At 42.2% G+C, this 14957-nt stretch overlaps 1 pseudogene; it reads right to left on the bottom strand.

Annotated features, from left to right (window-relative positions):
- Positions 1–1562: 1562 nt before the first annotated feature.
- Positions 1563–12535, bottom strand: LOC126514848 (dnaJ homolog subfamily B member 11-like; annotated as a pseudogene).
- Between the last annotated feature and the right edge of the window lie 2422 nt (positions 12536–14957).

Raw genomic sequence — 14957 nt, 5'->3', positions numbered from 1 at the left:
ATGGCACTGGGATTTGTCTCTACTCTATGTACTGACTTTTTTGGGATCCTAGTCTATTTGGATGCATACCTTCCTAAGCATGGATGTAGGAGGGAGGGCATTGGACTTCTCACTGGTCAGGGTGCCTTGCCCTCTCTTAGGACTGGAGTGGGTGGGAGGAAAGGCATGTGGAAGAGGGGGAGGGAAGTGGGAGGAGGGGAGGAAGTGGGAATTTTGATTAATATTATTTATAAAGTAATAATAAATAAATAAGGAATATAAAAACAGTTTTAAGAAAAGAAATCCTGTCTTAAGAACAAACAAACAAATACAAATAGACAACCATATAGTAACTCAGGTGGCCAAAAAAGCTAGTTCTCTAGAGTTTCACTATTTAAAAAAATCATAAATATTCTAAGAAACAGATGAGTCAAGATGATACAAGCATTTCAGATTGTAGAAATATATGAGAATTACATGACAACCCAATAGTATATATGGTTTTATCTATCAATTTAATTTTGAATAAAATACTGAGCAGTGTCAAAAGATATTCTGTAAAGGATTTGGCTCACATGGTTTTGTTCTGAATTCCAGAATTCTGGCTTCAGCAGGGTGGTGGTGGTGAACGCCTTTAATCCCAGCACTCAGGAGGGGTGACAGGCAGATCTCTGAGTTCAAGCCTGGTCTACAGAGCAAGTTCCAGGATATCCAGGGCTACACATAAAAACCCTATCTTGATTAATATATGATATGTGAAAAAACAATAAGCAAGTATGATCTCAATTTCCAAAAACTCTGAGACACAAGAGATAAAGTCTTGAATCCCTGGAGTAGAAGAAGGAATTAAAATGCAAACCAAAATCATAGAAAATCTATTCAATGAAGTTACAATGAACATTTTCCTAAGTTTAGAGAAAGAAATCAACATCCAAGAGTCATGTTTTTAACAGTAAGATACCCACATAACATTTTACTATTACCAGAGAAAACGAGAAAATACACTCTCTCTAAGACAGTGAGATCTCTTTGTAAACTTAGTGCTTGTCGCTCAGACTCTAATCTCTTCAGTTTCATTAGGTTCTTTGTTGATGGACACCATGTGTGTTTAGTGGGGCTTGGGGTCTGGATTCTCACCACCCCTTCGCATGCTGTATGTGCATCTTGCTTGATGGGAGGCCTACTCATCCAGCTCACAGGAAAGAGAAGTTAAGGGGAAAAAATAACTAGGATGTGTTTAAAAACAGACTTCTCCTGTTGACAGAGCTAACAGTTGTCTCTGCCCGTCATCTGGATTCCTTCCTCTGGTGTCCTCTTGAGACCTTTCTCCCTGAACCTTGGGGGAGGGCAGCACCAGATATTAAACCTCCAGAGGGAGCGGTCTAACAGCTAACCTTCTGCTGTTCATTCTGAATGCAATGCACACATTCTTAAGCCTCTTTATTGTTCATATCATGATGATTATAAGGGGCAGGGGATTGAAGTCAACCTTGCACATTGAAATGATGAAAACACACAAAACCCCTGCACATGACAAATATCACTGATCTCCCTGTTTCAGCCAAGTCCAATTTTCTTTGCTCCTAATAACCCTCCAGTCCATTTTTATCTTCTGCACTGATCCTTGTTTGAGTAGCTCCTTGACACATTCTTTTGCTGCTTTTCAACTCTTCCTTTGGAAAATCCACATTGAAAGAGATTATCAAAGGGACCTTGATGTTATTGCTGTCAGGGCAGGGAACCCGGTTCCCCACTCTTCCGTAGCCTGGCTCCTGGACTTGTAAACTTACCCCTGGAAATATGTACTTTTGACTATCCAAGTAAGTGCCATCCATCACAAAGCCAACCACGGCCCCCCTCTAGTGAGACTGCACATTTATGTAAAGCCATCTCTTTTCCTCTCAAATTTCCGGTGCTCGACAACTTTGATTTAGAGCCATCGGTCTCCAAACTCCCATCCACACGAGGCTCACTTCTCCAGTAAAGGGGTTCTCCGTGATCTCACCCTAGGTTCTATTTCTACTTCGAGTGTTTGCTCTTCATCCACTAGTTTGACCTTAGAGGACTCATCACAGCCCATCTCTTGAGTCATTTGCAAGCTCCCCAGGCCCAGCTGTGAGGTTCATATCTCCCTCCTGTCAATGACTGTCTTTCCATTTCCCAGAAGCCTTTCTGGCTACAGGCTTGTTTCTAACTAGTTCCACAAAAATTCCTGCACACGCTTCTCCCAAAGTGACGTCTACACCCCCTCTGATATCACTTTCTCTTAGACGATTTCTGTCCCGCTGCCAGGGGATTCCTCCAAGCCAAGCTCTTCTAAAAAGTGGAGGAAAAAATGTGTCCGTGGGAGCTCTAATGACCATCTTTCAAGCCTTCTTCACCATAAGTGTCACTCTGTTTCTATGTTTCATTGCTTGGCAGAACCCGAGGAATAATACCCAAACCCTGGACTCCCTCCTGGGCTTGGGGATCATTAGCAATTGGGAGGCAGAGATAAGCCAATCTCTGTGAGTTTAAGGCCAGCCTGGTCCACATAGTAAGTTCCAGGACTGCCAGGGCTACATAGTGAAACCCTGTCTAAAGAATAATGATTTAAATATAAATTCTGCAAGTTTTTATGTACTCACTATCATAAAACAAACATTATTTGACATAAAGGGACAGATGAAACTATAAAAATTATAGTGGTGGTTTTAACATTCCTTTCTCTGTAATAGTAAGTGCAAAAACCAACCAACTAACAAGCTAAAAAAAAAAACTTTAGCGTTAATCTGAACTATGGATTGTAACCAACACCTATAGAATATTCTATCCTACAGATAACGGAATACACATTTTTATCAGCTGGCTATGGAACTTTCTCTAAAAGAGATAACATTTCAAACTGTAAAAGAAATATTAACACATACTTGCCATGATAGACTGTATCCCCTAAACCGTGAGTCAAAAACAAGCACTTTCTCCCTTATTCACAAAGAGAGATATAACTAGAGGAAAAGTTTATGGCTATGAGTGCTTACATTAGGAAATCAGATCTCAAATAAACAATGTAAGAATATACCCTAAGGCCTAAGAAAAACAAGGGCAAGCCAAAGCCAGCATTAGTCTTGGAACTTAAAGGTCAGGGTTAGGTGTGGGAGGTCCTTCTGTCTGTGTGTTGCTTTTATTGGTTAACGAATAAAGAATTGCTTTGAGCAATTGGTAGAGCAGAACTAGGAAGGGAAAACTAAACTAAATACTGGGAAAAGGAAGGGCAGAGTTAGAGAGACGCCATGGAGCCCCACTGTGATATAAGCTAGAACTTTAGGTGGTAAGCCACAGTCATGTGGCAATACACAGATTAATAGAAATGGGTTAAATTAATATAAGAGTTAGTCAATAACAAGCTAGAGCTAATGGGCCAAGCAGTGATTTAATGAATACCGTTTCTGTGTGATTATTTTGGATCTAAGCTAGCCAGGTGGCTGGGAATTAACAAGAGGCCTCTTTACTACAGTTGGGCTAGAGAGATGGCTCAGGAGTTACAGAGTGTGTATTGCTCTTCCAGAGAACCCAGGTTGGTTTGTAACACCCATATCAAGCGGCTCACTACAACCTGTAGCTCCAGCTCCAGGGAATCAAATGCCTCTGGCCTAAGTGGGCACACATATTTTCATACATGTACCCCTGAGAAAAAAACGTTAAGAAAAAAATGTCAGCACATGAATTAATTATACAGAGACTAAGAGAATGTAAAGATTCAATAAAGTAAGATTAGTTCTTTGAAAAACTAAGCAAGATCAACAAACCCTTATCCAACTAACCAAATGAAAGAAAATATCCAGATTAATAAAAGCAGAGATGGGAGCTGAGACATTGCCATGGCCTGCCTGGCTTTGGAACTGACCTGACTGGGCACAGGGGAAAGAAGGCACCAAAGACATGCATACAGAGAAAGCTGGGATCAGGTGGACTGTGTCCTCGGATGGAAACACTCCAGCACTCCAGAAACTATACAGATGAAGGAGGAAGCAAGTTTATTACATACAGCTGAATGAGGAGGCGAATTAGCTGATCTCGGGAGGGGTCTCTGTAGGAGAGCAGTCTCAGGCCAGAGTCACCCATCTCAGCAAGGAGCTGTAGTTTGTATTTTCTACACACATTGTCAACATCTGACCTTGGCCCAAGGGAAGACCTCACCAGCGCCACGGGTCTTGAGGCATTGGAGTCTTTGACAAGTCAATAATACAGATTCACTTAGGACTTCATCCCTTCCTCACAGGACGTTATAATAGATACAAATGAAATTCAGAGGACTATTAGGCAATGTTTTGAAAAGTTGTATTACAAAAAGATAGAAAATCTAGAAGAAATGGATAAATTCTAAAATACATATGGTCTACCAAAATCAAACCAAAAGTATGTAAACAGATCTATAATGAGATTGAAGCAGTCTAAAAACTGACAACAAAGGAAAGCCAAGGCGGCATGGATAAAGCCAATGCATCCATGACTAAAAGAAGAACCAATACCAACGATTCTTAAGCTTTCTTATAAAACAGAAAGGGAAAGAACACTAGAACACATTTAATAAAGCCAGTGTTGTCTCTATTCCAAAACCAGAGAAAGCCATGATAATTCTCCCGCTGAACACAAACACAAAAATTCTCAATAAGTATTTACAAACCAATTAAGCAACATATTGGGAAATGATACACTATAGCCAAATATTTTTCATTCTAGGAATCCAAATATAGTTCAACATATTCAAATTAATGAATGTAAACTAGCACCTAAATACACTAATAGCAGAAATTACATGGTCATCTCAACAGGTATGGAAAAGGCCTTTGTACAATACGGACAAAAAACTAGCCAACATATCCTCCAACTAACATGGTGTGGGGGTTTTGCGTGAGTGTGTGCATGTGTGTGTACATGTGTGTGCACGTGTGTGTGCATGCATGCATTGTGTGTTATTACATCTAATTGAGGTTGCTTGTATGAGCATGGATGGATGAGCATGGATGGAGGCTTAGTTACTCTTCAGACCCTTGAAATTATCACCAAACATCAGCTGTAGTCCTTTAGAGATTACATTTTGCTGATATGATAGGTCATGGCTGTAATGCTAGTCCTTGAGAAACGGAACCAGGAAAGTGGTCTTCCTGGGTGTGAGCTAAAGCTCTATGATAGAGCACTTGCTTAAGATGCACAAAGCCCGGGAGAGAGATGAGAGAGAGAGAGACGAGAGAGATGAAAGAGGAGAGACAGAGACAGAGGGGCTGGAGAGATGGCACAGTGGTTAAGAGCACTGGCTGCTCTTCCAGAGGTCCTGAGCTCGTGTGGCTCACAGCCAACTATAATGAGATCTGGTGTGCTCTTCTGGCCTGAAGGCACACTTGGAAGGAATGTTGTGGATGATAGGTAGCTAGCTAGATGATAGGTAGCTAGCTAGATGATAGGCAGATAGATAGGCAGACAGACAGACAGACAGACAGATAGATAGGCAGGCAGGCAGATGGGCAGGCAGATAGATAGATAGATAGATAGATAGATAGATAGATAGATGATAGATAGATAGATAGATAGATAGATAGATAGATAGATAGATAGGCAGGCAGGCAGATAGGCAGATAGGCAGATAGACAGATAGACAGATAGAGAGGTAGACTAGACAGATAGACAGACAGACAGACAGACAGACAGACAGGCAGGCAGGCAGATAGATAGGCAGGCAGATAGATAGGCAGGCAGATAGATAGGTAGGTAGGCAGATAGAGATATAGGCAGGCAGGCAGATAATAGGTAGGCAGATAGATAGGCAGGCAGATAGCAAGTAATCAACTACCCAGCTGCACTCCCAGGCCCATGGTACTAATCTTTAGCTAAAACAAATTGACTTTGTTCTAAAGTATTTGTCTCACTCAGCTTTCCTGACATTGAATTTGCTGCATCGCTGAGGATAACATGGATTTCCTGATCTTCCTGCCTCCATCTCCGAAGTGTTGAGATACAGGCAGGTAACATCACACCCAGTTTTAGGGAGCTCTGTCTTCAAACCCAGAGACTTCTGTGTGCACTCAACCAACTGAGCCACACCGCCAGATCTCTATGTATTTGATATTTTGCTCTATAGCATTCTGTTTGAATATTATTTCCTCATTTTCCCCAGAGGATTTCCACTTTTCCACATATGCCATTGGTCTCATACCTGCAAATATGTGTGCCTGCTTTCATTCTCTGTGATGTGCCTTCAAAACGATTCCTAACCCATGACACTTGGTGACACCCTAGGAACATCCTGGTAACTTCTGCTGGGCGGATAGAATTCTTGGTAGCTAGGTTTCTATTCTCTTCATTCCAGAGGAGACCAGAAAAGGGAGGCCTCTTTCTGTCTTACACCAGAAATGCTGACTCAAGACTTCATCTGGAGAACTGGAATTACAACCAATCACAACATAAGGAAAAGAAAAGGAAGAGCCAGTGAAGCTTGGGCACTCCTTGATCCCTCTGTGTCCCCTCCACCCTTGACTAATTACAGGTTCAACTATATTCCCTTTTTTTTTCTGCCATTTTAATCCCACCCAAGCTTAAATGGTAGCATGAGAACATATAGTTCAGTCCCTAAAGGAAGAAAGGCAAGAAAGTTAATGTTAAAAGATGGGAAGAGAAGCAGGGAAATAAAACATGTGCTAGGATTACTCTGTTAGGGGAAGATACTTTGTCCATGAAGATTTCTTGAACAGTGTGGGTTAAGTTATGTTTCCTTCTCCAAATTCATGCGGAACCCCAGTCCATGGTGATCTCAGAATACAGCTGTAGCTGGAGGCAGATTCAGCCTGGCAGCTTGTCCTGCAGACTGACTTTTTGGGCCAGCATACATACTTTGAGATTGTTTCTCCCACATCTGTAAAATATCACCCTGGAATTTTTATTGGGATTGCACTGCATTTGTAGATTGCTTTAGGCACAATGGTCATTTTTACAGTATTAATTCTTCCTGTCCTCGAGCACGGGAGTTCTTTGTAGGGTTAGGCCAGCCTCTAAGGGGGCAGGTTTGCCTCTGGCGAATGTTTACTGATAAATTGGGCGCACAGGAGCCTGCACACCCCTTCCTGTTTCCTGTTCTCCACGGGAACCTTGGTTTTGTTAGTCTGATTTTTCCATTAAAGTTATGTTTATATTTATTACAATTTGTCTGCATTAATCTAATCCGCCACAGTTCTTTACCACTTCTAGGGTTTTCCTCGGTTTCTTTCTTTAGTGTCTGAGTTTCCACTGTAGAGGCCTTTTCTTCCTTACTAGGTTTATTCCTGTGTATGTAACTGTTTTTGTGGCTACTGTGATGGAATTGTTCCCCTGATATATCTTTCAGTGTGTTTGACATTGGGAAATAGGAAGGCTACTGATTGTGTGTGTGAATCTTGCATCTTGCCACTTTGCTGAAAGTATTTATTAGCTCTAAGAGTTTTTGGTTGGGTCTTAGGATCTCTTATATATAGAACTATACCATCTGCAAATGCCCATCTCATCTCTTAATGCTCTAGCTCAGACTTCAAGCATTATATTTAATAGAGTAAAGAAAATGGACACACTGGTCTTATTCCTGATTTTAGTAAGAATGCTTTAAATTTTTCTCCATTTAGCATGTCTACAGACTTCTCACATATAACCTTTCTCGAGTGGGGAGGAGTGTAGAGAGAGGAGTTTGAGACAGGGTCTCTCTGTGTAGCTTTTGGAGCCTGTCCTGGAACTCACTCTGTAGACCAGGCTGGTCTCAAACTCACAGAGATCCATCCACTTGTCTCTCTCTCCTGAGTGCTCGGACTAAATGCATGTGCAGGCATTTAACAGGCTCCTAATATGCTATTGCCAATGTTGAGATATGCTGACCTTACTCCTAGCTTCTCCATGCCTTTTATTGCAAAGGAATCTTGAATTTGTCAAAGGGCATTTCTACCTCTGTTGAAATGATCAAGTGATTTCTATGTTTGAATCTATTTAGATGATGGATTTGTTGCTTCACATATTGTGGTGGTTTAAAAGAAAATGGCTCCCAAAGGGAGTGGCACTATTAGGAGGTGTGACCTTGTTGAAGGAAATGTGTCACTAGGGAGGCAGACCTCAATGTCTTGTTTGCTCAAGCTTCCCTCGGTTTGACAGTCAGTTGACTTCCTGTTGCCTGCAAGATGTAGCCCTCTCAGCTCCCGCACCATGTCTGCCTGCATGCTGCCAACCTCCCTGTCTTGATGATAATGGTCTGAACCTCTGAAACTGTAAATGAGCTACCCCAACTAAATGTTTTATAATGAAAGCAGTTCTAAGAGGAAAACAGAGAACAATAAGTGCCTACATAAAAAATACATACATATAACATACTGATATTATAAGAAGAAATAAACCATTTAAATTGTTTCATTCATTACCAACAAGACTGATACAGAAAAGTCTCCGAACTAATAAAAACCCATAAACAGATGAGCAGAATTTTATCAGAACTTTAAAGAAGAATCAACACCTTTCATTGTTTTCCAAAGATTTTGGTGTGTTGTTAGTTTTCATTCATGTTCAGGAATTATTTTCTTTCTTCAGTGATCCAATTATCATTCAATAAGTCTCCACGTCATTATTTGGGGTCTGGCAGCTGACAAGGAAGTACTACTACATGTCTTCTTCATTTCTTTTGACTAACACATCTGGAACTCTTTGTTTACCCTTTACAGATCCTTGATTGTATCTGTTTCTCTTCAGTCCAAAGAATTCCTTCAAAATCCTCTGTAGAGAAGGGTTAGTGGTCATTCTTTCCATCTGTTGTTGTAATGGGAAGTTTTATTTCTCCTTCAGTTTTAACAGACAGTTTTGCTAGGTAGGGTAGCCAGGGCTGATGGCTGTGGTCTTTCAGAACATGGAATACATCGTTCCAGGAACTTTTGGTTTTAAAATTTCTATTGAATAATCAGGTGTTTCTCATGGGCCTGCCTTTGTGAGTGGCTTGACTTTCCTCTCGTGCAGCTTCCAATACTCTTTCTTTATTCTGTGTTCTTAGTATTTTCGTTATAATATGTCATGGGTAACTTCCTTTTTGGTCCGGTGTATTCAGTGTTCTGCTGGCCTCTTGTGTTTGGATGGTGTCTTAGTTAGGGTTTTTATTGCTGTGAAGAGACACCATGACCACGGCAATTCTTATAAATGAAAACATTTAACCGAGAGGGCTCGCTAGCAGTTTCAGAGGTTCAGTCAGTTATCGTCATGATGGGGATGCATGGTGGCATGCAGACAGATGTGGTGATAGAGCTGAAAGTCCTACATCTTGCCGGCAACAGGAAGTCAAATGACAAACTCAGCAGCATCCTGTTCTGGGTGATATTTTGTTTGTTTTCTGACAAATAAAGCTCGCTTGAAGTCAGAGGTTGGAACTAGTCACTAGTTAACCACAGAGGTTTGGAGGACTGTGGACAGAGAGGAAACAGGAAGTGATAAGGCAGGGCAGAGAGAGGTTCTTGACCCTTTTGGATGGAGGACCAGATAGAGATAGGAAGCAAATGGCGGCTACTCTTGCTTCTTGGATCTTCCAGATTTTTACCCTGATATCTGACTCTTGGTTTTTATTGATTAAGATTAATTAGATTTACGCTTCAATTCTAAGTGTAGGAACCCTCAAAGCTCACCCCCACGGTGACACACTTCCTCCAACAAGGCCATACCCACTCCAACAAAGCTACACTTCCTGATAGTCTGCCACTCCCTATGAGATTATGGGGACCAATTACGTTCAAACTACCACTCCTTCAGGTTTGAGAACCTTTCTCCTGTGATTTTATTGAAAATGCTCTGTGTGCCTTTAATGTTGTCTTCTTCGTCTATGCCCATAAGTTCAAGGTTTTTTTTTTTAAAGCCATATCCCAAACCTCTCCATGTTCTGTTCACATTTCTTTGTAAATTTATCATTTTGGATCACTTGGTGAAGGTCAATGATTGAAGGTCAAGTGACAGAACTCCTGTATTTTGTCTTCCATCCCTGACATTGCTTCCATTTGATATATTATATATGAAGCTGCCCACTAAGGCTGTGTTTGTTTATTGAGTTTTTTCATCTCCAGCATCACTTCAGTTTGGCTTTACTCCAGCAAGTCTCTCTTTACTGAACTCTATTTTTGTATCTTTGTTTTTGTTTGTTTTCAAGACAGGGTTTCTCTGTATAACCCTGGCTGTCCTGGAACTTGCTCGTAGACCAGTCTGACCTTGAACTCAGAGATCTGCCTGCCTCCCCTCCTGAGTGCTGGGATTAAAAGTGTGCACCACCACTGCCTGGCTCTTTATGTATCTTGAGTGGACTCCCTAATTTCATTCAGCTTGAGTTTTGTTCTCTGGTGTATATTCATTACTCCTTGTGTTGTCTGAACACAGTTGTATTCATTCTTTGTAATTCCTCCAGGTCATTTTCACTGCATTAGTAATTTGGGGGAGGGACATGCCATTGTGGTTTCCATGTTGCTTTTGTTCCTCTGCTGGGACTTGCACATCTGCAGCACTTTGCTGGTGGAGTCCTCTTCTTCAAACCACTATTGTTGTTTTTAAGATTTTAAAATTTTTGATCATTTGCGTGTGCTATCAGAGGTCAGAAAGGGTGACCTGCAGCTGGAGATACAGGCTGTTGAGAGCCACCTAACTGGGGTGCTGCGAGAGCAGTACATGCCATGAACGGATGAGCTGTCTCTTTCGCCCCTCACATTCCTTCTTTTTGTGCCGGTGTGTACAATGTTTAGGAGAGGGCCGAGTCATAGAGTGGCTGAGATGGTATTTTCTTCTCTCCGACTGGTAGGTAATGGTTGCCATCTTTTGAGAGTCCACTGCCTGCCCTAGAGGTCACTTTCCAAGGGTCAGACAAACTGGGTCCTCTCATCCTCTGGATTCTGGCCTGACTCTTCAGTCAGCTCTGCTCCAGTCCTCAATCCATCTGCCTCTTCTATCTCTTCTCCAGAAGCCCGAGCGTAATACCTCTTCCCTGAATCCAGGGCTTTCCCCGACTTTTGAAATTCCAGACTATACATACCCTTTAACTTAGCCCTGGCTTCATTGCTTTGCCCAGCCAGCATGTACCCTGGAGTCTATAGTAGCTTTCTGAGTTTAATAGACCTTTAAACTTATGTTTCTGTTGCTGTCTCTAAAATCCATTTGTTTTCTTGGGACAAACTACATTAGTTTATCAGATCAATAGTAGTCCTTAGGCAGAATTTAGATCAGTCGACCATTAAAAAAAAAAAAAAGAAAAAAAGAAAGAAAGAAAAAAGAAAAAAAAAGAAACACGGGGTCTGTAGTACCGTTTCAAAGTGGTTAAGAGTCACCTCCTCAAGTATTGTGCTCCTGACCCGGCTGATCATCCTTTGCCCCAAGTCTTCTGGGCAGTTTGCCCCCTCTAGGCGATGGATAGCGATGGATAATGTCTACTTGCTGTCATTTTTGAGGATGCGACTTTATGCTGCCCTTAGCTTTGAATTCCAAACAGAGAGAAAGCTTCCTCCCTTTTCAGTGGACGGGAATCTTAGGCCACAGGGAAGCTTCTTTCCCTTATCTAACCAGACTTCTCATGAAGTTCCCGGGAACAAACACATGGGACACAGTGTTGACGGATGGAAAGGGGCAGAACGAGGTTCGTTCTTCCCATGAGCAGACCCTGGGGCGCCCCTGCTTCCATTCACTTCCTCAGTCCCGTGACTTCGGGACAGGTTAGGGCAAAGCATCCTCCAGGTCCCTTAATCATGACCCTTGCTAGCACCCACGTGGCTAGGCAGAACCATCTGTAAGTCCAGTTCCAGGGGATCTGGCGCCCTCTTCTGGCCTCCTCAGACACTGCCTAAATGAGGCATGCAGACATGCATGCAGTCAGAACATCCGCACATATAAAATATAAATAATTTAAATTTTTGTAATAAAATTTTAATATAGAGAAAGAGTGGAAGGACATCTTGGTAACCAATTACTAGTACCATAACTAATAACTAGTAACTAATTACTAGTACTGTAACTAATAACTAATTACTAGTACGATCCAAACTGAGTTCTCTTGCCGTTGCCTCTGCAAAACCGCCCTTCTCCATCGCTGTCCCCTTAGCTACAGAATACAGCAGGCTTCCTGCCGTTCTTCTACGGGTGTGCCCAGCTTTCTAACTTCTGTGAACCCTCTGAATGCCATTTATCATGTAGCCAGGTCCATTTTCCCCGCAACTTGTCTTTGTTTATATTATTTTTATATGTATGTGGGTGTTATTTACTTATTTATTTATTTTAGATAGGCTCTCACTATGTAGCTCTAGCTGTCCGGAAACGGACTATTGTAGACCAGGCTGGCTTTGAACCCAGAGATCTGTCTGCCTTTGGAGTGCTGAAATTAAAGGTATGCGCCACCATGCCCAGCCACAAAAGCTCAAATTTCTCAATTCTACCTGGAATTTGCCCACTAGATTTGTCAATTAATTGGGTCAGATAGAAAGGACAGTCTGGGGAGGCCACTGATTGCACTTACTGGTTTCATTAGGAGCTCCTCGAGCTGGAACCCCTGAGAATCCGTACTCATGTGAACGAGAGCCCCTAGAATTAGACTTCAGGTTCCTCGTCAGGGATTCCATCCATGAAGCGGTCCAGAATTGTGGTGACCCCCTAAGCTGAAACATAAACTGAATTTGCTCGTTGTGGCCAACAAATATTTAACACAAACACATGTTGCTTTTGACTGGCTAATCTTAGCATTGTGCTCTCACTCAAACGGGCTGATTATCCTGTAGAGTTCGGGATGGAATAGGGGAACAGAGTGAAAATACTTAAGACTATAAAAATGGCTTTGGAACAACGCTGTATTGAATTTTTGGCAGACTTTCCTTCCTTCAGGCTCTCATTATGATCTCATATCCTATAGTTACACTAAATATGAGGTTGGATTAGAGTCCCCAAGTGTGTGTTCAAGGGTTCAACTGACTTTATTAAACAAGTGCAAATGGCTTTCCTCTTTCTGCTGGTCCTTTACGGCCCCTGGATGTTAATTAGAGCTGGCGGTTCTTTCCTCCTGTCTCATCCATTATCCTCCAGCTGTCTTGGGCCAGATTCCAGGACAATTCCTGACTCTGTCGGTAGAGAAAAGCAATTGTTATTGTTGTCTAACCCATGGCTTCTCTCCTGATTCTTATAATTGGCCATATGGCCATTTTCAAGTTGGGACCTCTCTATGGTATGGCCCCTGTTATGCTCCACACCTTTGCAGGTGCCGTTTATCAAACATAAGCGCATAGAATCCTAACCGCTAGCATTGCTTACTGCTCTGGGAATGGTCCTGTCTTTAAATGAGTTTCAATTGGTCACCCTAATTAAAGATGCTAAATAAAGCTAATGTTCTTATATTAGAATTCCTTGGATGCATCTAATGACAACAAAAAGATTTAAGCAAAAAGGGAGTTTTACTAAAAGAGTATCAGGATACTACATGCAGCTAAAATGAGGTGAATTAAAATCGAAGCAAATATGGACTATCACATGCTGTTTAAAATGCAGAGAAAGCAGCACACCTACTTGTATGACACAATATTCAAGAACACTGCTTTTTATAATGATTCAGTTGGTCTAATAAAATACACAGGTGTTGGAGGAAGCCGCTTGTTCGTTCCCAGCTGCCAAGACCATGAAATAATCACACAGAAGCTATATTATTTAAATCATTGCTTGGCCAATCACCTAAGCATATTGCTAGCTAGCTCTTCTATCTTTGGTTAAGCCATTTCTATTATTTTATATTTCACCATGAGGCTCGTGGTCTACCAGCAAGGTTCCAGCTGGTGGCTCGCATCTTTTTCCTCTGGCTGCTCCATGGCTGCTCTCTGACTCCACCTTCTTTCTCCCAGTTTTAGAAACCTGCTACACAACCTGTGCATATGGGCAACGATGATACTACACACGCAGAGGACCCATGGAGATTTCATCTTGTCCTAACACCAAATTACACAATTAAAATTTTTGCCAGGTGGTGGTGGCGTATGCCTTTAATCCCAGCACTAAGGAGGCAGAGGCAGGTGGATCTCTGAGTTTGAGGATAGTCTAGTTTATAGAGTGAGTTCCAGGACAACCACGAATGTTACACAGAAAAACTTTGTCTTGAAAAATCAATCAATCAATCTTTGTGTGTGTGTGATACAGTGTTGTAATGGGAGCGGCGGGGCTGCGTCCCCAGCACCCCGGCCACCTGCTAGCTTATGCCCCGAAATAATTACACGGACACTGTATTCTTTTAAGTACTGCCTGGCCCATTAGTTTCAGCCTCTTAACCCATTTTTAATAATCTATGTAGCACCACAAGGTGCGCTTACCAGGAAAGATTCAGCATGTCTGACCTGGTGGCTAGCTGCATCGACGTCTGCCTCAGAGAGCAGGTGCCCCCTCAAAGAAGAGAGTAGTTGGGTGTGGTAGTACACACCTTCAATCTCAACACTTGGGAGGCAGAGGGAGATTGACCTCTGTGACTTCAAGGTGTGGTAGCACACGCCTTTAATCCCAGTGCCTAGAAGGCAGAGACAAACAGATCTCTGTGAGTTCAAGGTGTAGTAGCATATACCTTTAATCCCAATGCCTGGGAGGCAGAGACAGGTGGATCTCTGAGGCTGATGCGATCAAGCTCTGGCCCAGGATGGACAGTAGGCTAGAATCTTCCCGGTAAGCGCACCTAGGTGCTACACACTTTATTAGAAATGGGCTAGTCCAGGTGCGAGAGTTAGCCGAGAAGAGGCTAGATATAATGGGCCAAGCAGTGCTTAAAAGAATACAGTGTCCGTGTAATTATTTCGGGGCATAAGCTAGCAGGTGGCCGGGGTGCTGGGGACACAGCCCTGCTGCTCCCATTACAACAATACAGTGCTTCTGAAGGTCAGAAGTGGGTGTCATCTGACTCTATGGACTGAGAGTTACAGGTGATTGTAAGCTACCTGAAACGCCTGTTAGAAACAGAACTCAGGTCC

The sequence above is a fragment of the Alexandromys fortis genome, unplaced genomic scaffold, assembly GCF_014885135.2.
Source record: "Alexandromys fortis isolate MF-2015 unplaced genomic scaffold, M_Fortis_MF-2015_v1.1 scaffold_150, whole genome shotgun sequence".
Lineage (NCBI taxonomy): Eukaryota > Metazoa > Chordata > Mammalia > Rodentia > Cricetidae > Alexandromys > Alexandromys fortis.
The sequence above is the reverse complement of the archived record's forward strand: the minus strand, read 5'-3'. Positions and strand labels throughout refer to the sequence as shown.